The sequence below is a fragment of the Heterocephalus glaber genome, unplaced genomic scaffold (genome assembly GCF_053883595.1).
Source record: "Heterocephalus glaber isolate CG9 unplaced genomic scaffold, H.glaber_assembly_v1.0 deba00001097, whole genome shotgun sequence".
Taxonomy (NCBI): domain Eukaryota; kingdom Metazoa; phylum Chordata; class Mammalia; order Rodentia; family Bathyergidae; genus Heterocephalus; species Heterocephalus glaber.
Window position 1 is genome coordinate 3874809 of NW_028258191.1, and position 25286 is coordinate 3900094.

Consider the following 25286-nt stretch of genomic DNA (forward strand, 5'->3'; position numbering starts at 1 on the left):
TAACCTCCAATGCTTCTGTCCACAGGCAATGGCAGGAGCTAAAGGATGTTCCTGAAGGTGCCCGCTATCTCTACAAATCCAGGCCAATACCAGCACACCTTCCCCACAGGCTTGTAATTTCCACTGTGGGAGTGAATTACTTTTCAAATACCTGAATCTGCTAAAAAGAATGTGGTTACTGAAAATGAGACAAGGAAAAAAAGAGAATGTGAATAGAAATGGCATTTTAATAGGTAATGAGACTTCAAGGGAGGTTGGTAGTTCTGAATCACTTTTGAACTTTAATACAAAATTAATCTACATTGTCTTCCAAAAATGTCAGTCCAGCAAAAACCTTGCATAATGGTATCCACTTCCAATGTAGCACAGAAAATAAAAATGAGCCTCCAAAACCAATCAATATTAGGGTAGGTTTTATGAATTAAACTGGTATATGCCGGCTACGTCTAAAATCCAGGATGTACTAAACATCAATAATATCTAGACTAAATTTAATATTACTCTAACAATATGGCTAGAGGTAAATTAGGAAACTGAAATCAACTCATTTAACAAATGTTCCTTGAACATCTTCATTGACATAACTCCCTAATGTGAACAACTCCCAGTCCCGCCTTCATACAGTTCCAAGGTAGCTCTTGCTGTGATAATTAATACAGCTTGTCCTTAAGGGAGAAAATTTAGTAACAATGATCTTAGAAACTTCAATTTATTTTTCCAAGCTTTGAAAATAGTCAGACTTCCATGACTATCTTTGAAATTTGTACCTATGGCCGGGCCTTGGCCTCATCTGCTTGGCGCCACTGGGCAACTACAAAAGCAGACCAGAGTTCTGTGGGAGACAGCTACAGTCACTGACTTAATCCTCAAAGGATCAGGGAATTTCAATGTACTATACACATTATCCTGACCGAAAACTCCACATTTCAAACCACCAGTTTACCGAAAGGCATTATGTCCTTCAAAATACTCATCAGTGATATGTGCAGAGCATTTCATAGCTGGAAAGCAAAAGTCGAGTGAAGATTCCATTGTGGCCAGAAACACTAAGGCTTCTGCCCAGGGATCACAGTGCCTTCTCAGAGAAAGGTGGGCATACAAGGTAACAGCAGCATTCCCTCCTCCACTACAGACGGGACACCTTCAGTGTTTCAGGGACCCACAGGCCTGGCATTGTGACACTTGTTAAAATTCAGCAAGTTAAGCAAGGTGCATTGGTATGCACCAGTAGTCCCAGCTACTCAAGAGGCTGAAGCAGGGTGATCATTTGAGCCCAGGAGTTCAAGACCAATGTGGGCAACACAGAAAGACACTGACTCAAAAATGTGTTGGGGGGGGTGAAGGAATTATAATTGCATGTGTTCATGTAATTTGGTGGTTCAGGTCACTACTTTAAGGAAAAAAATACATTAAAAAGGAAGGATGAAAATCTTCAAAGTCATTCACTTCCAGTCACTGTAAAAACAGGCTGAAAACAAACATTTCAAAGAGCTTCCCCAGTACAGTCCTAAAGAAATTTTTTAAATTACATTTACAACTTCATACTACAAGCCACGCTGTCTTTAAGAAAAAAACAAAATGTATAAAAATAAAATATTTTAAAATGTATAATAAATCTATAAAAATATTTCTAAATACAAAGAGAATGTATTTTCAGTTATGTCCAGGAAGCCAAGCTCCACCAAAAGCCAAAGCCCTCACTTTCCCAAGCTTTGGGGATCTGGATAGCTCCCTTCTCTCCAGGGCTTCCATGGGGACAGGACCGGGGCTGTTTGTGTCCTGGTCATACCTTTAGTCGATCATTTGCTTTACCTTTCCAAAGTCACAAGTGACTTGCTGGAAACTCAAACTGAGCCACCAGACTGTTCCATGGCATTTTGTAGGTTACTGGTCACAAAGCTATCTATGGCTGCCCACTTCAGTGGTTGGCAGTTTGACCACAAGCAGAGGTGCAGAGGGGGCTGCAAACTGCACATCCTGGATTACAGGAGTGTTTTTACTCCTCCCTATCTCATGAGATTCCTCTTCCTCTTCCCTACCCACAGAACCGACTCCAACCCCAGCATATCTTAACCTTGACAATGCACAGCTAAGGAATTTACAAAAACGCCTTGAATATCTTGGATTTGAAATATTCATGATAAAGTCCTCCACTGCATAAAAGTAATCATTTTTTATCAATTTGTAACCCCCCACTCTTTCTTTTTAAATTGAAGTGAGGAGGGGTTTTTTTTCTCCTTTTTAGGATAATATACCTTCACTATAGCTCATTTATCAGGGCCAGAATGTTTTCGTTTAATTTAATCAAATATTCATAACTACTACTAACATTTCCTTCTTGTCTTTTTCTATACAATTTTTATTCTGCTTCATACCTACTTTAAAACACATCCTAAATATTATTTTAACTGTAACATACCCCATCATGTAGATGTACTATAATTTACTTATCCATGCCTTCTTGCTAAACAGTTAACTCATTTTCAAATTTTATTTATTATAAAGTACACTTTAAAGAACATTTTTATGGCAAATCATTTTCTATATGTCAAGCATTTCCTTGAAAACAGATTTCTAGAATTCAAACTACTATAGACACAATTGCTCAGGTAAACAAATTATTTTAAAACTTTCAGTAGTACACTAAGGTTCTTATCTCTGACATTTATTGTCCCATATTGAAAACCCTTCTCCCCCTAATGCCTGGGCTTTTCTCCGGGGGCTCCCTCTCTGCTGAGCTTGCTGGCCTGTCTGGCCGCCTCCTGCGCCATCAGCAGGGAGCCCGAGTGGCCCCACTTCACAGGCTTAGGGAGTCTCACTTGTAAGAATCTGGCTTTGCTTCATATTTGCTTTGGTTCCTATTCTCTTTCACCCTCCAAACCCGCCACAACACACCCAGAAAAGTATTCCATCCACGTTGTTTTTTTTTTATTTTTTTGGTACCAGGGCTCGAACTCGGGACCTTGCACTTGCGAGGCAGGTGGAGGCAACACTGAGCTAAATCCCCAGCCCCTCCACATTGTTTTTTTATATTTGGGGCATATATGTATTGATCTCACCTGCTTCTTAGAAATACATTTAGTGATTAAAGTCTATCCCCCCTCAATAAAAAAATACCTAAGATGGTCCTATGACCAACCTTCTCACTTTCTTTTTTTGTAAAATTTTCCACAAGCTTCTGGTCAAACGCAGGTCATATTAAAATTCAACATATTCATTTACATGAAAGCTCCTGGTATCAGAGGAGCTTTTGGTGGTTTCTGCCCTATAGTTCTTCATTTACACCAAACAGACAAAATTCCTTTCTTCTTTTTTCTACAAGAAGTTTAACAACTTCTAGAGTTTGAAATCATGGCTTATCGGCTATCGATTTTATTTTTCCCTGTGTCTCATTAACTATTTACTTCCATCACACTTCCATCACACTGAGAGTCTTAACACAAACACATGCAGTCTAAACTGAGCAATCTAAACTGACTACTCAGAGCTACGGTTTAGATCTAAAATGACCCCCAAAAGTTCCATGTATTCAGAGGTGGGGCTTTCAGAAAGCAACTGGGTCACAAGGGTGCTAACTTGTCAGTGGGTTGATCTGTTGTTGAGATAATTTGGTGGTATTTCCCAGAGTGTGATGAAAACTTAGGGGGAGGGAAAGAAGCGGGACACAAGGGCGTGACCTTGAGGACTATATCTGGTACCTGGCCCCTTCCACTCTGGTTCTTTCCATCTCACTCTGCTTTCCTCCTCCACACCCTTCTGCCATGATATTTCTGCCTCACCACAGCCCAAAGCAATGGAGCTGACCAACCACAGACTAAAACCTCTAAAACCATGAGCCAAAATAAACCCTTCCCCCTTAAAGCTGTTTTCTTGGCTATTTGGTCACAGAAACAGAAAACTGACTACCACACTCAGAAATGTGAAGTTCAATAAAATGAACACACTACAAAACATGATGTAAAACCACAAGTATAAACATATATACCCATCAAAATAGAAACGGTCAATCCAAAATCAGCTGGCTGTTTCAACATTTCTGTATTAATATTTGTTTACTGCTCATCCAATCAGGACCAACATTACACAATAGGGAAGCAACAGTAGGTGCCAAAGATTTAAAAACAATTTGTGAAAAGGAATGGAAGGAGAAGAGGAAGATTTCTGGATTTTTTTTTTAAATCACAAAGTTTATATAGTACCCTAATCTGTGGTCACAAATTAAGAAAAGATCACCCTCATTAAATTTTAGCCACTGAGCAGTTCTAGAATAATGAATGTGAGGAGCAAGCTCTCCCTCCACGACCATCTCCCTTTCTTCTTTCCATGTGGAATGCTACCTGAGGCCAACACTGTGAAAATGACAGATGGCTTCTTAAACTTTCATGTGCCTCTAAATCATCTGCTAATATATAAAATTCTGGTTCTGACTCCAGAGGTCTGAAGTGGGCTTGAGATTCTGTATTCTCCCCTGTCCCCAGGGGGTATCAGTACTACTAGTATGAGAACCAGACTGAGTAGCAAATAAATATACTATAGCATCGAGGAATCTTGTAATCATTGTATTTATACAATAAACGTTTTTAAAATACAGTTATAAATTATCAATGGGATCACTTTTTTATAAAATACAGTCATACCTCAGTATCTGAGGGGGACTGGCTCCAAGAACCCCGAAGATACCCAAATCCGTATCTGCTCAAGTCCCTAATATAAAATGACATAGTATTTGCATATAACCACCGTACATCCTCCCGTATACTTTAAATCATCTCTACATTACCCCTAATGCTATTTAATTCCTATATAAGTAGTTATTTTACTGTATTGTTTAGGGAGTGATAACAAGAAAAAAGTCAGTACAGTTGAATATTAATGCAATTTTTCCCCAAATATTTTCCATCCATGGTTGGTTGAATTTGTGATTGTGGAACCTACAGATTCACAGGGCTGACTTTCTGAAGTTCCTTTTGGTTTTCTCGTTTTGCTTTTTGTGGTATGGTGGATTGAACCCAGGGCCTTTGTACTGAGATACATCTCCAGCCTATTTTTTATTTTTTATTCTGAAACAGGTTCTCCTTAACTCCCTAAATTGTCCAGGCCAAGCTCAAACTTGCGTCCCTCCCAGAGGGCTCAGATTACAGACATACACCACCAGTGGCTCCCAATGTTCTTAAAGAGAAAAGACATCTGTTTTCTGTTTAAGATTACTAATATAGATTGAGTATACTCCACGGTATGTTAACAAAATATATAAAGAACAGTAACATGGATTGCCCTGAAGACAGAAACTAGCCAGTGGAAGAGGATGGATGGGGAAGAATTTTTACTCTATATTCTTTTCTATTTTTTAAATATTGAACCACATGAATCCATTACTTATTCAGAAAATAAATTACATTTTAAAATTTTAAAGCAATTTCACAGGACATTCTGGAAGTTCAGTAAATGTTAGCTCAAATTAATCCATTTCCCAAGAAAGTGAGTGGTAGGCCCAGAAAGACCACTTACCTCAAGTAAGTTAGCATTTTTCTCCAAAAATGAACATCTCTTCATTTAGCCACCTTAGGACCATGCCCGTCTCATGTTTTTATTATAATAACATTTTTTTCAGCCTGACAACTTGCCTCTGAGACCAGAAGGGCCCCATAGTTTATGCTGACACACAGTAGATTGAAAAATACCACACGTGGGCCCCAAAAGTCAGGTTTCCATCCCTTCCACGGATGGAAAATAGCTGGCTGGAAGCAGAGAGGAAACTGCAGAGAACTCTATGTCACTTCAACCTCTGCTCGGTAAATTAGAGAAGCCAGCCTGTTTACGCTATAGTTGTTCCTATTCATCTGTTAATGGCATTTACAGTTGCTGTTCTAGATCTGTTAGAAGTGACTGCAACGAAAACGAGAAGCCAAGCCGTGTAGAGAGAATGTGTGCGCATGAGAGAGATCAGAGGTGACCCAGTGCCTGACCCCTCGAGGAAACATTAACCTGCCCACCTAACCCGAATCTTGTTGACCTGGCCCCACCTGTAAGCTCACAAGTCTCCGCGGCAGATATGCTCTTCTTTACACAGCTTAGCCATGACTTGGCTATACAAATCTCTGAAAGTACGAGCTGCATTGGAACTTCTGACTCCATATCCCCCTAAACCTCTAAACCATACTTGGGTTCTCATGCCGCACTGTATCACCATGGAGCTGCCGCGGCTCCCTCCCCCGAGCCCCTGACTCCTGCCCTCCTCCCTCACCACTGTGGTCCCCGGTCCCCACCCTGCCCCTTGCCGGTGGGCTATGCTCATACCTGGGAGAATAAACAACCTGGTCCCAAGGGACAGGATCCGAGACAGGTGAGGCCAGGTGAGCTTCAGCAGGAGCTCCAGTGCCAAGCAGAAAACCAAAGGAGGAAGTGCTGGGGGCAAAGCCCAAGAGCACTGTGTCAAGGCGAGTATGCCACTCAGGCCCTGTGCCTCCTGTCACCCTGGGGCAAAGCTGGTTCCCCCCCTGCCAGCCAATGGAGCGTGCTGACAGCGTGCCTCTGTCCATGTCAGCAACTGATCAGGAACCCAGAAACACTAACCTGGGCCTGCCAGTGAAGAGCAAGAGGAGCTAGAACTGCACAGGAGTGGAAAAAGAACTTAACAACCACTCCAAAGCTCTGAACAGCTCCTCCTACCTCACCAGTATCATCTTTTAAACCAAGATCTATTAGGTACGCATTACATCTGAAGACACGACCTTTTACCAGTCTTCCTGCTCACTACTCTCTAGCCACTCTGACATCATGGACATTTCTTGAACGAACTAGGCAAGTTGCTGCCCCAGGACCTTTGCACTTATCGTGCTCTTTTCTTAGAATGCTCTTCCCATAAGTAACTTCACTGCATTTTCTTCTCCCACTTGGAATCTTCACTGAAATGTCTCAGCCTTTCCTGACCACCCTATTTAAAACTGTAAATCTTTTTCTTATCTTCCACGACCCTAGCAATGTCTCCTTTTTTCTGAGTTATTTTCATAACATCATATTGTCCTTCTGTGTTTTGCTTACGTGTTTGTTTAGACAGGAGAAAGTGCCAAACAACTTTGAGGGAAAGGAGGGACCAGCCAAACAACAAATACCTTGCATTCCTTTTCCCTTCTTCCCATTACGCAGCTATTTGCTTCCTAACCTTTAGAACCAGAGATGGAGAGACTTCCTCTCTGACTTTTTCTGCATGCTGCTCTGCTTCCCTGGCCTCACCTATCTCCAGACTCCATGATACTGTCTACTCCTTGTAAAACTTCACACCAATACCAACTGCTTTGCTGGGCTCCTCAGAAACTTAAATGAGAGGACCCATGTTTAGAGAAGCACTAGCTCAGCCCTCATTAAATGTCCAATAAGTCACATTCATTATTATTGTTCAGCATGTGTACTGACTGGAGTCTTATTTCTACAACTAGATTATAAGCAAATTGAGGACAAAGCTCTTATCTTGTATTTTAGAATCTCCCAGAGTACTTAACACAGATTTTTTAATAATTGTCAACTGCTTGAAATAAAAAATTTTATCTTTTAAAGATTCTTTTGAAAATCCCTTAGAAACTCTATTTAAACAGCAATTCCACCCCTTTCTCTTTTCCACCACTGACCTAGTGTGCAAACACAGCAAATCCCTGAAAATAGCATTTATAATAGGAACTTTGCTGTAGCATGAATACCAAAGCTAAAGTACTATATAAAAGATCAAACAAATATTGACTCAAAGAATTTTCCCCAAGGCAACTGTTACAGTCTTATCTTGAATAGAATGTTTGCACAGTTAATTAAGAATGGCTATGGACTCAGCAAAATCTGGGACTGACCCTGCCTAGTCGAGTTTTACATTCCCACCATCTTATCACTATTTACAAAGTCACACACAAGTCCGGCTCCTCCTGTCCCCTCAGCTAGCAGTACTGCTAATGCCAAGTGTGGGATTCAATGGTAAGTAAGCCACACACCTTTTTTTCGTGGACAAAAGGTAATGGAACCTCAGTGCCAAAGATTCCATTCTATCCCACGGCAAATATGCTCTGTCATTACCCTCTCAGAAATCAATCGCGCTGCATCTGTTACTTACTACCTGTTGACTTCTTGGAAATGGAGGGGGAGTTGTTTACTGGTTTCACAAAACACAGCTCTATACACTAGATCCCAACAAGAGCTCACCTCCTGTGGTTGCTAACTGTGAAGCCTGCTGGGAGACAGAAGCCTCTAAATTCACCTCAAATTCACACGCCGTTCTGCACAGAGCTGGGCGAACTGTCAAGGTCAGGGTGGATAGACAAACGCCAAGAGTCATGCTCAACTTTTCTTCTTTCCTGCCTTTCATCCAGCCCTTACTTACTGAGTACTTAAAATGGTCCAAACATTATTCCAGGAGCTTGTAATACAATTGCGAATAAAATCTAGCCTACCCTCGGTTAGGGTATATTGCGGTGTGAGCAAGAAAGATCAACAAGAAAAATAGGCAAAAAATGTATTGTGAGATACTGATAAGTACTAGGGAGAAAACTAGGGAAGCAGGACGTGAAATGAAAAGGGTCAAAGAGAAGAAGGGACATTATAGATGGACGGCCAAAGACATCCTCGGGAGGAAGCCAACACCTGCATCTGAAAGAAGAAAGGCAGCCAGTCTCGCAAATAAATGGAGAAAAGCATGCCAGGCAGAACGACTGTAAATGCCAAGGCCCTGTGGCAGATTAGGGCTGGAAGGTTGGGGAACACTACGGAGGCCAGGGAGGGTGCAGCCCAAGGGTGTGAAAGGAGCGGAGAGCGAGATTATGCAGAGCTTTGCTTCTGAAACAGGCTCATTTCTGTTTTGACAGGCATACAAAAGCCACTCATTGACAAATTTTCATTTACTCAAAGCTGCAGGCACTGTGAAAACTCCAGAGATTATTTTTCCACGAATTTATATATCCATACTTCAAAAAAACCCTACACACACACACCCCACTGGGAGAGGGGGCGTGACACATCCAGCCACCATCATATTTTTTTTCTTAAATTATTTCACTGGTACATTTTAGGCATACAACACATTTACATTCATCCTTGAGAACTCGTACCTTTACCTGATACATCTTGGTTCTTATTTTTCCCCCCTTCCCCTGCCCTCCCTTCAACCCCTCCATCCCTCCGTATTTACAAAGACTTTGTTTCTAATTTTTCTTTTCTCATATTTTTTCCTTTCCCTTCTTTCCTTTTCCCTACCCCTCCCACTTCCCCTTCCCCTTTGCCCCCTTTCTTACTATTTCACATTACCTATTATACCTTTTAGTCCTTATTTACATTTTCTGTTTCTCACACTACAGAAACTATTCGGTATTTACACAGGTGTGTCCTATTTATTTCACTTAAGAGTATCGCCTCAATGTGTATCCATTTAGCTATAAATGTCTCTAGTTTCTCATTCTTTAGGGCTGAGTAGCATTCCATTTTATTTTTTTAAAAAACAACCACATCTTCTTTATCCAGTCTCCAGTTGACGGGCACTCGGGCTGTTTCCAAGCTTTAGCTGTTACAAACTGTGCCGCTATAAACATAGATGTGCATATATCACTGTGGTATGATTCTTTTAATTCTTTTGGGAAGATCCCCAGCAGAGGAAGAGCTGGGTCAAATGGGACCTCCAATCCTAGTTCTTTGAGATATCTCCATATTGATTTCCACAGAGGTTGCACCAGTCTACACTCCCACCAACAACGGAGAAGGGTTCCTTTCTCCCCACAGCCCCTCCAACATTTGTTATTGGTTGATTTCTTGATAGCAGCCATTCTTTCTGGGGTGAAGTGGAATCTCAGTGTTGTTTTCATCTGTATCTCTCGAATGACCAGTGATGTTGAACATTTTTTCATATTTTTTTTTTTGCTGCTTTTACTTCTTTGTCTGAGAAATATTTATTCATTTCAGATGCCCATTTTTGAATTCAGTCTTTAAATTTGGAGAGGTCTGGCTTTCTTAAGTTCTTTATGTATTCTAGATAGTAGTCCTTTGTCTGAGGAACAGCTGATAATAAATTTTTCCCACATTGTAGGTTGCCTCTTACCTGTTGGTGGTTTCTCTTTCAGTGCAGAAGCTTTTTAATAAGATGAGATCCCAGTTGTTACTTCTTTGTGCTAGTTCCCATTCTACTAAGGTTTTGTTGATAAAATCTTTTCCTATGCCAATATCTTCATGGGTTCTATCTAACTTATCTTCCACCAAGTTTAGTGTTTCTGTTTTAATATTTAGATCTTTAATCCACTTTGATTTTAGCTTAGTGCATGGTGATAGATATGGGTCTAGTTTTAATCTTTGGAAGATTGAAATCCAGTTTTTCCAACACCATTTATTAAATAAAGCCACCATCATATTTGCCTGGGGAAAAACCCTAAGCTGCTTTTAACAAAAATGAAAACTGTTCATGCTTTCAGTGTAAACTTCTGTAGGACTAGGACCAAATGTCACAATAGCAAATACAGCTCAGTACCATGGGCAACTGGACACTCAACAATGCTACAAAAAGATGTCAGCCTGATAAAATAATAATATGCAAAATTACAGGAGACTGGAGCAATGAAATTCACCACAGAGACCTATTTTTAAGTTTAGCAATGCCTTGATGTCGTTAGCAAATTTCACTGCCAAGCTGGATCATGTAATATTCAGACCACAGATCTTCCCTGCCCAAACAGCTTCTCAACATAAATAAGATGCTATCAGCTGAGCAGTGTGACACAACAGGGTTTGGGGTGGTACCTTAAGATTTGCTATCTTCTAATTAATTCTATGCCACCCTAATCAACCCAGTTCCATACAACATGTAACCAGTTTCCCATTAACAAACATTTATAAACAGCTCTATTGCAATGACTTCACTACTCTTAGGTAGACAGTCTATCACCAAGGTGACCAGTATGGACTGCAGGACATGCCCTGAAGCTTGCATAACAAAAAAAATATTATAATTAATGACTCAGTAGCCACAGTCCTTTCTTACTCTCCCAAGGCCAATCCCTCCACCTCCTCCACAAATGGACAAATCCTTTTGCTGAGTTGCTTCCTTGACCCTCTTCGGTTGAAATTTACAAAAAAATTAAAAGAAGTCAGAGATGCTAATATGTTCTACACAGTAAATGTCTTGGAAGAGAGGAAGCCCCTGGAACTTCAGATAAGTATGGGATGAAGAAAGTGAGTTTTGAGAAGTAACCCAGAACAGTATTGAGAAGGAGAAAAGGGAGAGAATTTTTAGAGATACTTAGAAGTTTTAGAGATACGCACTGAATCGTTAGTAATGCTCTCTGAATGATGCAAGTAAAGTTTGAATATTTGGAAATACTTGTTCGTTAACATGGTTTCTGAACTGTATTCCTCTGAATGGTAAACTGAGCCAATCACTCTTTTTTTATTAATTTTATTGGTACATTTTAGGTATACAATATAATGACATTCATCACTGGAAATTCGCACCTTTACATAATCTCTCCTGGTTCTTACTTTTTCCCCCTTCCCCTGCCCTTTCTTCAACCCCTCCATCCCACCCTATCTACAAAGCTTTGTTTCCATATTTTCTTTTTCTCATATTAATTCCATTCCCTTCTTTCCTTTCCCCTACCCCTCACACTTCCCCTTCCCCTTTGCCCCTTTTCTTCCTATTTCACATAATCTATTATACCCTTTAGTCCTTATTTACACTTTCAGTTTCTCACACCAGAGAAACTATTCGGTATTTACACATGTGTGTCCTATTTTTATTTCACTTAAGAGTATCGCCTCAATGTGCATGCATTTAGTTATAAGTGTCTCTAATTTCTCATTTTTATGGCTAGGTAATACTCCATTTTATAAAAAAAAAAAAAAAAACACATTTTCTTTATCCAGTCTCCAGTTGATGAGTAATTGGGCTGCTTCCAAGTTTTAGCTATTATAAATTGTGCAGCTATGAACATGGGTGCACATACAGCCCTGTGGTATGATTCTTTTAATCCTTTGGGGAAGATCCCCAGCAGGGGAATAGCTGGGTCAAGTGGGACTTCCAGTCCTAGTTCTTTGAGGTATCTCCATACTGATTTCCACAGTGGTTGCACCAGTCGACACTCCCACCAGCAGTGGAGCAGGGTTCCTCTTTCCCCACAGCACTGCCAGCATTTGTTATTGGTGGATTTCCTGGTAGCAGCCATTCTTTCTGGGGTGAGGTGGAATCTCAGAGTTGTTCTTGTTTGCATCTCTCGAATGACCAGTGATGTTGAACATTTTTTCATGTTTATTTACTATTTCTCTTTTTTTTTCTTGGTATCAGGGATCAAACTCAGATCCTTGTGCTTGCAAGGCAGGCGGCGTAACCACTGAGCTAAATCCCTGGCTCCCAAATGAGTCTTCACATCCTGAACTGTTTTTTTGTTTTGTTTTGTTTTTGGTACCGGGGATAAAACTCAGGACCTTGTGCTTGCAGTGCAGGCACCAGAACCACTGAGCTACATTCCCCAGCCCTTCATTTGCAATTTCTACTTCATTGTCTGAGAAATGTCTGTTCATTTCAGATGCCCGTTTTTGGATTGGGTCTTTCATTTTGGGAGGTCTGACTTTTTAAGTTCTTTATAGATTCTAGATAGCAGACTTCTGTCTGAGGAACAGCAGGTGAAATTTTTTCCCATATTATGAGTTGTCTCTTCACACTGTTGGTGGTTTCCCTTGCAGTAAAAAAGCTTTTTTCGTTTGTTTGTTGTTTGTTTTTGGAACTGGGGAACAAACTTGGGACCTTTGGCTTGCTAGGCAGGTGGCAGCAACACTGAGCCAAATCCCCAGCCCACAGAAGCTTTTTAAGAAGAAGCGATCCCACTTGTTGATTATTTGAGCTAGTTCACAGGCAACTGAGGTTTTGTTCATAAAATCTTTTCCTACAACAATGTCTTCAAGAGTTCTACCTAACCTCTGCTCCAGCTGGTTCAGAGTTTCTATTTTAATATTTAGATTTTTAATCCATTTTGATTTTAGTTTAGTGCACGGTGAGAGATATGAGTCTAGTTTTAATCTTTGGCAAGTTGAAACCCAATTTCTCCAGCACCATTTATTAAAGAGGCTATCTTTCCTCCAGTGAGGGTGTTTGGCTCCTTTATTGAAGATGAGATGGCTCAGTGTGTCTGGCATTGTTTCTGCATCTTCTAATCTGTTCCACTGGTCCTCAGGTTTCTTTGCCAGTACCATGGTGGTTTTATCACAGTAGCTTTGTAGTATGGTTTCAAGTTGGGGGTTGTGATACCCCCTGCCATGTCTCTGTTACCTAGAATTGCTTTTGCTATTCTGGGTCCTTTCTTGTTCCAAATGAATTTTTGGATAGTTTTCTCAAGGTCCATGAAGTATGCTGCTGGGATCTCAATTGGGATTGCATTGGATCTATATAGCAGTTTTGGAAGTATGGCCATTTTTACTATATTGATTCTTCCTACCCAGGAGCAGGAGATGTCTTTTCATTTTCTGATATCATCTTCAATCCCTCTTTTCAGAGTGCTATAGTTTTCAGAGAAGAGGTCTTTGATTTATTTTCTTAGGTTGATCCCTAGGTATTTCCGTTCTTTGGATGCTATTGTGAAAGGAATTATTTGCTCTATTTCTCTCTCAGTGAATCTGTTGTTCGTGTAGAGGAAATCTACTGATTTTTGTGTGTTGACCTTGTAACCAGCTACTTGACTGAATTTGGTTATTAAGTCTAGAAGACTTTTGGTGGCATTCTTGGGGTCTTCTATATAGAGTATCATGTCATCTGCAAATAATGACAATTTGACTTCTTCATTTCCTATCTTTATTCCTTTTATTTCTTTCTCTTGTCTAATTGCTGTGGGTAATGTTTCCAAGGCTATATAGAACAAGAGTGGTGATAGTGGACATCCTTGTCTTGTTCCTGATTTTAGTGTGAAGGATTTCAGTTTTTGACCATTTAATATGATATTGGCTGTTGGTCTTCGTAGATGGCTTTTATTAGATTGAGGTAGAGACCGACTATTCCAATGTTTTGAACGGTTTTTATCATAAACGCATGTTGGATTTTGTCAAATATTTTTTCTGCATCTATTGAGATGATCATATGGCTTTTGTCCTTGGCTCTATTGATATCTTGTATTATATTTATTGATTTGCAAATGTTGAACCATCCCTGTATAACTTGGATGAATCCTACTTGGTCAGGGTGTATGATCTTCTGCATTCTATTTGCCAGTATCTTATTAAGGATTTTTGCATCTATGTTCATTAGTGAGATTGGCCTATAGTTCTTTTTTTCACTTGGGTCTTTCTCTGCTTTAGGGATCAAGGTGATACTTGCTTCCAGGAATGAGTTCAGGAGTATTGCTTCCCTTTCATTTTCATTAATGAGTCTAAACAGCAGTGGTAGTAGTTCCTCTCTAAATGTCCTATAGAATTCAGCAGTGAAGCCATCAGGACCTGGGCTTTTTTTAGTTGATAAGTTTTTAATTACATTTTGAATTTCATTGATTGATATTGGGTTGTTTAGAATTTTTTGGTCATCTTCAATCAACACTCATCATTCACATGAATCTAGGAATCTGTCCATTTCTTCTGTGTTTTCCATATTATTGGCATATAGGTTCTTGAAGTAAGTGTTGATGATTCTCTGGATTTCTGTTGGGTTCATTGTAATTTCACCCTTTTCATTCCTAAATGCATGGATTTGGGCCTTTTCTTGCCTTTTTCTGATGAGGTTGGCTAAGGGTTTGTCAATATTGTTTATTCTTTTGAAGAACCAATTCTTGGCTTCATTGCTTTTTTTTAATCATCCTTTTACTCTCTGTTGCATTGATTTCTGCTCTGATCTTTATAATTTCCTCCCTTGTATGAACTTTGGATTTGTCCTGCTTTCTTTTTCTTGCAGAACTTGAGGTTCTGCATCAGGTTGTTTAATTGCAGAACTTGAGGTTCTGCATCAGGTTGTTTAATTGGGCTCACTCTGTTTTCTTAACATGAGTATTCACTGCTATGAATTTCCCTGGTAAGACTGCTTTCATTGTGTCCCATAGATTCTGATTTGTTGTACTGGCATTGTCATTTAATTGAAGGAACTGTCTGATTTCTTCTTTAATTTCCTCTGTGGCCCATTGGCTTTTCAAAAGTGTGTTGTGCAGTTTCCATATGTTTATGGAACTGCTGTGATTTCTTTCGATATTGATCTCTAATTTCATGACACTATGGTCTGATAATATACAAGGGATAACTGCAATTCCTTTGCACTTACTTAAATATGTTCTATAAGCGAGTATGTGGTCTGTTTTGGAGAACGACCCATGTGCAGCTGAAAAGAATGTGTATTCTGATTTTTGTGGGATGAAACACTCTAAACATTTGTTAAGTTAATTTGTTCAAGAGTTTGATTGAGTTCTAGTATTTCATTGTTTATTTTTTGTGTAGTTGATGTATCAGTTTGTGACAGTATGGTATTGTGGTCCCCCACTACTACTGTATTAGTGCTTATATTATTTTTCATGTCCATTAGTGTTTGTTTTATATAGTTGGGCATACTAGTGTTTGGTGCACCTGGACTCCCTGAACTAGCAATGAAAGAGGATCTGGAAAAAATGAAATCAGAAAGAATTTCTCACATAACAGCAGAGATTGTGCCCATAGTGCAAGACATGATTAATAAATCTAGAGAGGACACAGATTAAAAAAATAGAGAAGCTGAGGAACATGATGGAATCCCAACATAGGAAACAAATGGAATCTATAAAACAGATGCAAACAGATTTCCAGGAGATTAAAAACTCCATTGGAATTCTATGCAGCAGAATGACCCAATGTGAAGATAGAATTTCAGATATAGAAGATAAGATTGCAATTAGTGACCAGGAAAAGAAAAATTTCTTTAAAATTGTAAGGGACCATGAAAAATCAATCCAGAAGCTCCTAGATGATGCAAAGAAGAATAACATAAGACTGGAGTCAATGAAGAAATAGGATAGAGTGAAGATGACATAGAAAAAACTTTCCACAGAAATTATGGCAGAAAACATCCCAAGTAGGGGAAAAGAACTTGATGTACAGATAAGTGAGGCATATAGGACTCCAACTAGCCTTGATCAAAAAAAAAAAAATCTACACAGAGGCATATAATTGTTAAGATTCCAGAAACCCAACAGAAGAAGAAATTTCTGCAAGCAATTAGGGAAAAGAACAAATCACATACAAAGGAAAGCCCATCAGAATCACAGCAAGTCAAGAAAGAAGATCCAACAATATGGTTCACACAAGAAACACACTTAATTCAAAAAGAAACTCATAGAGTGAAAGTTAAAGAGTGGAAAATAATACTCCCTATGACAGAAACCTGAAAAAAAGCAGGAGTAGCTATCCTTTTTGCAGATCAAGTGGATTTCAAACCAACACTGATTAAGAGAGACAAAGGAATGGGCTGGAGATTTAGCTCAGTGGTTCTGCCGCCTGCTTCGCAAGCACAAGGACCTGAGTTCAATCTCCAGTACCAAAAAAAAAAGAAAGAAAGAAAGAAAGAGAGAGAGAGAGAGACAAAAAAGGACACTACATCCTTGTAAAGGGAACAGTCCAGGAGGAAGACATGACAATCATTAATATATATGCACCAAACACTTGTGCGCCCAACTATATAAAAAAAACACTAATGGACATGAAAAATCATATAAGCACTAATACAATAGTAGTGGGGGACCTCATTACCCCACTGTCACAAATAAATAGATCAATAAGACAAAAAACAAGCAACAAAATACTAGAACTCAATCAAACTCTTGAACAAATGAACTTCAAAAATGTACAAACTGTTTCATCCCACAAAATCAGAATACACATTCTTTTCAGCTGCACATGGGTCATTCTCCAAAATAGAACACATATTCGCTCATAAAACATATTTAGGTAAGTGCAAAGGAATTGAGGTTATCCCTTGTATATTATCAGACCATAGTGTGATGAAACTGCAGATCAGTAGCAAAAGAAACCACAAAAATTTCATAAACACATGGAAATTGAACAACACACTTCTGAATAACTAATGGACCAGAGAGGAAATTGAAGAAGAAATCAGACAGTTCCTTTAATTAAATGACAATGCCAGTACAACATATCAGAATCTATGGGACACAATGAAAGCAGTCTTACAAAGGAAATTCATAGCAGTGAATACTCATATTAGGAAAACAGAGACAGCCCAACTAAACAACCTGATGATGAAGCTCAAGCTTCTAGAAAAAGAAGAGCAGGACAAACCCAAAGCCCATAAAAAGGGGGAGAGTATAAAGATAAGGGCAGAAATCAATGCAATGGAGACTAAGAGAAAGATAAAAAAAAAAAAAATGAAGCCAAGAATTGGTTCTTCGAAAGAATAAACCAAATTGACAAACCCTTAGCCAACCTCATCAGAAAAAGGAAAGAAAATGCTGAAATCGATGCAATTAGGAATGAAAAGGATGAAATTACCATAGACCCAGCAGAAATCCAGAGGATCATCAATACCTATATCGAGAATGTATATGCCTATAAGATGGAAAACACAGAAGAAATGGACAGATTCCTATATATGTATAAATTACCAAAGTTGAATGAAGAAGACCTAAAAAGTCTAAACAACCCAATATCAACCAATGAAATTGAAAACGTAATTAAAAACTTACCAACTAAGAAAAGCCCGAGTCCTGATGGCTTCACCGCTGAATTCGACAAGACATTTAGAAAGGAACTACTGCCACTACTGTTTAAACTCTTCAATGAAATTGAAAGGGAAGCAATACTCCCAAATTCATTCCTGGAAGCAAGCATCACCTTGATCCCCAAAGCAGAGAAAGACCCAAATGAAAAAGAAAACTATAGGCCAATCTCACTAATGAACATAGATGCTAAAATCCCTACTAAGTCACTGGCAAATAGAATGCAGAAGATCATCAAGAAGATCATACACCCTGACCATGTGGGATTCATTCCAGGGATGCAAGGGTGGGTCAACATACGCAAAGCAGTCAGTGTAATACACTATATCAATAGAGCCAAAGACAAAAACCATATGATCATCCTAATAGATGCAGAAAAAGCATTTGACAAAATCCAACATGCATATATGATAAAAACCCTACAAAAAGTTGGAATAGATGGTCTCTACTTCAATCTGATAAAAGCCATCTATGAAAAACCAACACCCAGTATCATACAAAATGGTCAAAAACTGAAATCCTTCACACTAAAATCAGGAACAAGACAAAGATGTCCACTGTCACCACTCTTGTTCAATATAGTTCTGGAAACATTAGCCACGGCAATTAGACAAGAGAAAGAAATAAAAGGAATAAAGATAGGAAATGAAGAAGTCAAATTGTCATTATTTGCAGATCACATGATACTCTATATAGAAGACCCCAAGAATGCCACCAAAAATCTTCTAGACTTATTAACCAAATTCAGTCAAGTAGCTGGTTACAAGGTCAACACACAAAAATCAATCGATTTCCTCTACACAAACAACAGACTCACTGAGACAGAAATAGGACAACCAATTCCTTTCACAATAGCATCCAAAGAACTGAAATACCTAGGAATCAACCTAATGAAAGAAATCAAAGACCTCTTCTCTGAAAACTACGGCACACTGAAAAGAGAGATTGAAGATGATATCAAAAAATGAAAAGACATCTCCTGCTCCTGGGTAGGAAGGATTAATGTAGTAAAAATGGCCATACTTCCAAAACTGCTATATAGATTCAATGCAATCCCAATTGAGATCCCAGCAGCATACTTCACAGACTTTGAGAAAACAATCTAAAAATTCATTTGGAAAAAGAAGAGACCCAGAATAGCAAAAGCAATTCTCAGTAACAGAGACATGGCAGGGAGTATCACAATTCCCAACTTGAACATATACTACAAAGCTACTGTGATAAAAACAGTATGGTGCTGGGAAAGAACCAGACCTGAGGACCAGTGGAACAGATTAGAAGATGCAGAAACAATGCCAGACACACTCAGCCATCTCATCTTTGATAAAGGAGCCAAACACCCTCACTGGAGGAAAGATAGCCTCTTTAATAAATGGTGCTGGAAAAGTTGGGTTTCAACTTGCCAAAGATTAAAACTAGACCTATATCTCTCACCATGCACTAAACTAAAATCAAAATGGATTAAAGATCTAAATATTAAAATAGGAACTCTGAACCATTTGGAACAGAGGTTAGGTAGAACTCTTGAAGGCATCGGTGTAGGAAAAGATTTTATGAAGAAAACCTCAGTCACCCATGAACTAGCACAAACAATCAACAAGTGGGATCTCTTCTTATTAAAAGGCTTCTGCACAGCAAGAGAAACCACCAGCAGTGTGAAGAGACAACCAACAATGTGGGAAAAAATCTTCACCTGCTCTTCCTCAGACAAAGGTCTACTATCTCGAATCTATAAAGAACTTAAAAAGATCAGACCTCCCAAATTTAAAGACCCAATCCAAAAATGGGCATCTGAAATGAACAGACATTTCTCAGACAAAGAAGTAGAAATAGCAAATAAATATATGCAAAAATGTTCCACATCAGTGATCATTCAAGAGATGCAAATGAAAGCAACGTTGAGATTGCACCTCACCCCAGAAAGAATGGCTGCTACCATGAAATCAACCAATAACACATGCTGGCAGGGCTTTGGGGAAAAAGGAACCTTACTCCACTGCTGGTGGGAGTGTATACTGCTGCAACCACTGTGGAAATCAGTATGGAGATACCTCAAAGAACTAGGACTGGAAGTCCCATTTGACCCAGCTCTTCCTTTGCTGGGTATATTCCCCAAAGATTTAAAAGAATCATACCACAGTGATATATGTGCGCCCATGTTCATAGCACCGTAATTTGTAATAGCTAAAACTTGGAAACAGCCCAAATACCCATCAGCTGGAGACTGGATAAAGAAAATGTGGGGTTTTTTTTAAATAAAATGGAGTACTTACTACTCAGCCATAAAAAATGAGAAATTAGAGACATTTATAGCTAAATGGATGCACATTGAGGTGATACTCTTCAGTGAAATAAATAGGACACATATGTGTAAATACCGAATAGTTTCTCTGGTGTGAGAAACTGAAAGTGTAAATAAGGACTAAAAGGTATACTAGATAATGTAAAATAGGAAGAAAAGCGGCAAAGGGGAAGGGGATTAGGAGGGGAAGTGGAAAGGAAAGAAGGGAATGGAATTAATATGAGAAAATGGAAAAATGGAAACAAAGTCTTTGTAAATAGGGAGGAATGGAGGGGTGGAAGGGAGGGCAGGGGAAGGGGGAAAAATTAGAACCAAGAGAGATTATGTAAAGGTGCAAATTTCCAATGATGAATGGCATTATATTGTATACCTAAAATGTACCAATGATTAGAATGAATAATTGATAATGAGAAATAGGCAGAAAAGGTCCAAAGGGGTAGGGGATGTGGGAGGGGCAGGGGAAAGGAAAGAAGGGAAAGGAAAAATGCTGAGAAATGGAAAAAATGGAAATAAAGTCTTTGTAAATAGGGAAGGATGGAGGGTGTGAAGGGAGGGCTAGGAATGGGGAAAAAATAAGAACCAAGATGCATTATGTAAAGGTACAATTCCCAATGAGAAATGTAAATGTATTGTATACCTACAATGTACCAATAAAAGAATTTTTAAAAATAGCATGGTACTGGCACAAAAATAGACATGAGGATCAATGGAACAGAATAAGGGATCCAGAAACAATCTCAGGCACATTCAACTATCTAATCTTTAACAAACTGGCCAAAATATACACTGGAATAAAGATGGCCTGTTTAATAAATGGTATTGGGAAAATGGGCTGTCCACATGCTGAAGATTAAATCTTTCACCATGTTCTAAACTAAAATCAAAGTGGATCAAAGAAATGAATGTTAAAACAGAAATACTTTATCTGATAGAAGACGAAATACATAAAACTCTTGAAGGAATAGGCATAGGCAAGGACTTTCTGAACAGAACTCTGATTGTACAGGATACAGCACCAAGAATCAACAAATAGGACCATATCAAATTTTAAAACTTCTGCACAGCAAAAGAAACAACTGAGTAAAAAGACAACCTACAGAATGGGAAAATTTGTTACCAGCTATTTTTCAGACTGAGGACTAATATCTAGACTATATAACGAAATCAAAATTTAGACTCATAATAAAAGATCCAATCAAATATGGGCTACTGAAATGAATAGATACTTCACAGAAGTACAAATGGCCAATAAATATACCAAGAAACGTTCAACATTGCTGACCATCAGAGAGATACAAATTAAAACAACACTGAGATTCTATCTTTCTCCAAAAAGAAAGGTCATATATCAAAAATCAAATAATAACAAATTCCAGAAAGGCTTCAGGGAAAAAGGAACCCTTTCACACTGTTGGCAGGAATATAAACTAGTACAACCACTTTGGAAAGCAGTATGGAGAGTCCTCAAAAAACTAAAACTAGAAATTCCATTTGATCCAGTTGTTCCCCTTCTAGGTATCTTCCTGAAAGAGTTAAAGACATACATTACAGTGATACATGCATACTTATGCTTATAGCAGCACAATTCATAATAGCTAAATCTTGGAAATAGCCTATATGCCTATCAACAGATAAATGGATAAAAGAAATGTGATATTTGCTCATGATGAACTACTACTCTCCCATAAAGAAAAATAAACTTGAATCATCTGTAGGGAAATGGATGAGCCTTGACATTATAATTTTAAATGAAATAAATCAGACACACAAGTTTAAATATCACATGGTTTCTCTTACATGAGAAACCCAAATTATAAATAAATAGCAAAATAAAAGATAGATAATAGAAGTAGAGAGCTAGCTCTTCCTCAAAGTGGAAGTGGATCAAGAGATGAAAAGAAGGGGAGAAAGGAAAGAGAAGGATGATTAAAACAAATTAAGATGAGTTATATACATGTACCAACTTCACACAAGGAATGTAAACATGTATTGCAAACATGTTCCAAAAAAAAGAAGGGGATCCAGAGATGCATGAAGAGGGGAAGGAGGGAAGAGAAAGAAAAGAGAATGGGGGGCAGGGGGAATTAAAAGGAACTAAGATGCATTATGTTCATGTACCAATTTCCCGCAAGGAATGTAAACATTGTGTACTACAAACATGTACTAATAACAACATGGAAAAAATCATATTCTAATTTCCTCTCAAGCTTTTTGCGGGGGGGGGGGGCGGTACCAGGGATCGAACTCTGGTCCTTGCACTTTGAAGGCAGGCGGCCAAAAAGGCAGACACTTGGGCCGGAGATTTAGCTCAGTGGTTCTGCTGCCTACTTTGCAAGCTCAAGGACCGAAGTTCGATCCCTGGTACCAAAAAAAAAAAAAAAAAGGCAGATACACAGGCAAAAATTCATTCTAGCTTGCATTTTTCTAGTCTCAACAAAGAAGCCCAAACACAAAAACTGCTTCCTCACAGTCGTGTTCCCCAATCATCTAGAAGCTTCTGAGCAGTTGATCTGAGGAAAGCAGGACTTCTGTCAGGATCATCAGTGACTGATAATCCAGTCCCTCCCTCTCTCCCATCAGGCAAGTTTGATAGGAGGGTGGTTACACATCCTTCAAAAGCAAAAAACCTCACCCACCAAATAGTTTCTGGCCAAAGTAGATTCATATATAACACCAATGAGTATTCAATTAAACTTTTCAACTGTACAAAGAAGATAAAGTCTTCAGTCTGACCCTAAAATAACTGTTTGAGACCTTGATAATTATACCAGGACTCTTTTTAAATTATACAAAACTTAAAAATAAGAGAAAAGATGTTTTTAAAACAAAGACAAGAATTATTTGAAAGAATTTTCTTAAACCACAAGAAAGCTGCAAAGGCTATGAAGTGCCATTTTATAACACTATGTAAACCCCCCAAAATCTAAGTACATAACATGTTTACTTCTCTAGTTTACGCTTTTTCCTATTGCTAAGATGTTGTACAAGGATCATACCATAATCCCTACAATCAGAAAAAGATTAAAAACTTAAAAATTTTGCACAGAAAGGTTGAAAAAATAATGTACCTTTCAGATACTATGAAGTGTATCTGTAGGGTAAAAATGCTTTTTACTTTTTATTCTTGGAAGCCTTCGTAATGAGGATGTATTAATTTACAAAGAAAAATAACTTTTAAAAATATATTTACAGTATTGAAATGCCAAAGGACTAAGATGTTTATTAAAGGACATAATACATAAATAAAAAGTATGATCAGGAAAAAGCATTCACTACTGATCAGGCCACTTTTCCCAGCTGAACAATTTGCATGTTACATCCCAGCACTTCTCAAACTTGAGCGTGTGCAAGACATACCTAGAGAGTGTGTTAAGACACAGGCGAGTTTTTTGTAACAGGTTTGTAACCAGAGCACAGATGTCAGGAAAACAACCACCAAATCAAAGCCAACATGGGAAAGGGAATGATTCACATCAATGTCATCATCATCAGACACATGGATTTGGGCAAATCCGCCACTACTGGCCATCTCATCTACAGATATGGTGGCATCAACAAAAGAATCATTGAAAAATTGGAGAAACAGGCTGCTAAGATGCAGAAAGTTTCCTTCAAATATTCCCGGGTCTTGGGTAAATTGAAAGCTGAGTATGAGTATGGTATCACCATTGATATCTCCCTGTGGAAACTGGAGACCAGCAAGTATTATATGACTATCATTGATGCCCCAGGATACAGAGACTTTATCAAAAATGTTATCACAGGCACATCTCAGGCTGACTGTTCTATCTTGATTGTGCTGCTGGTGTTGGTAAATTTGAAGCTGGTTCCTCCAAGAACGAGCAGATCCATGAGCATCCCCTTCTGGCTCACACTGAGTGTCAAACAACTAATTATTCGTGTTAACAAAATGGATCCCACTGAGCCATTTTACGGCCAGAAAAGATACAAGGAAATTGCTAAAGAAGTTAGCAACTACACTAAGAAAATTGGCTACGACCTTAACACAGCACCTTTTTTTGCCAATTTCTGGTTGAAATTTTGACAACATGTTGGAGCCAAGTGCTTAGTTCAAGGGGTGGAAAGTCACTCATAAAGATGGCAATGCCAGTGGCACCGCACTGCTTGAAGCTTTGGTTGCATTTACTACCCACTCACTTAACTGACAAACCTTTGTATCTGTCCCTACAGGATGTCTACCAAAGTGGTGGTATGGGTACTGTCCCTGTGGGCTGAGTGGGGACCAATGCTCTCAAACGTGGCATGGTGATCACTTTTGCTCCAGTCAATGTCACAACTGAAGTAAAATCTGTTGAAATACACCATGAAGCTTTGAGTGAAGCTCTTCCTGGGGACAATGTGTGCTTCAACATCAAGAACATGTCTGTCAAAAATGCTCATCATGATATAACTGCTGATGACAAAAACAACCCAACAGAAGTAGGTGGTTCCACTGTTTCATGTCAAATCATTCTTGAATTCTGGTAATGCTGCCATCATTGACATGGTTCCAGCAAGCCTGTGTGTTGAGAGCTTCTCTGACTACCCTCCTATGAGTTGTTTTGCTGTTCAAGATATGAGAAAGACAGCTGCTGTGGGTATTATCAAAGCAGTAAGCAAAAAAGGCTTCTAAGGCTGTCAAGTTCACCAAGTTTTGCCCAGAAAGGTCAGAAAGCTAAATAAATATTATCTCTAATATCTGCCACTCTGATCCTAATCAGTCCCCAGAACTGTTTCTCTCAATTGGCCATTTAAGTTTCATAGTAAAAGACTGGTTAATGATAACAATGCTTCATAAAATCTTCAGGTGGTAAGAATGTTTTGTGGACCATTTTATTTTTCATATGTGTGGCAGTTTTAAGTTTTTTAAATCAAAACTTTTTAATGGAAACAACTTGACCAAAAATCTGTCACAGAATTTTGAGACCCATTCAAATGAAATTTAATGAGAAAATAAAAGACACAGGTGATGGAACCTGAAAATCCGCATTTCTGACAACCTTTTTGGTGATACTGATGCTGCTAGTCAATGGACATTACTCCACATAGTCAAGTTTGATGCAACAAGAAGTGAATAGAGTCCAGCCCGGGTTCTTCCAGGCAGCATGCCAAGTTAATTCCAGACCGGAGAGAAGGGAAAGTGAACTCAGAGTTCCACTTCTTTGAAGGTTCTAAAACAGAAACACAATTCATTTCTCTCCAGTCAACCTTTAGTGATTAAATACTTAGTCATGTCCTTACAAGGGGGCCAATGAAATTAAGATAATAATGATTCTTGGACTAATGAGCTTGTTATAGTG

General features: G+C 38.7%; 1 protein-coding gene and 1 pseudogene across 6 annotated transcripts in view; one reads left to right on the plus strand and one right to left on the minus strand.

The window, feature by feature from the left end:
• Window positions 1-25286, minus strand: part of Lypd6b (LY6/PLAUR domain containing 6B) — a 237976-nt gene that overhangs the window by 191747 nt on the left and 20943 nt on the right. The window lies entirely within an intron of this gene.
• Window positions 23438-24474, plus strand: LOC101697116 (elongation factor 1-alpha 1 pseudogene; annotated as a pseudogene).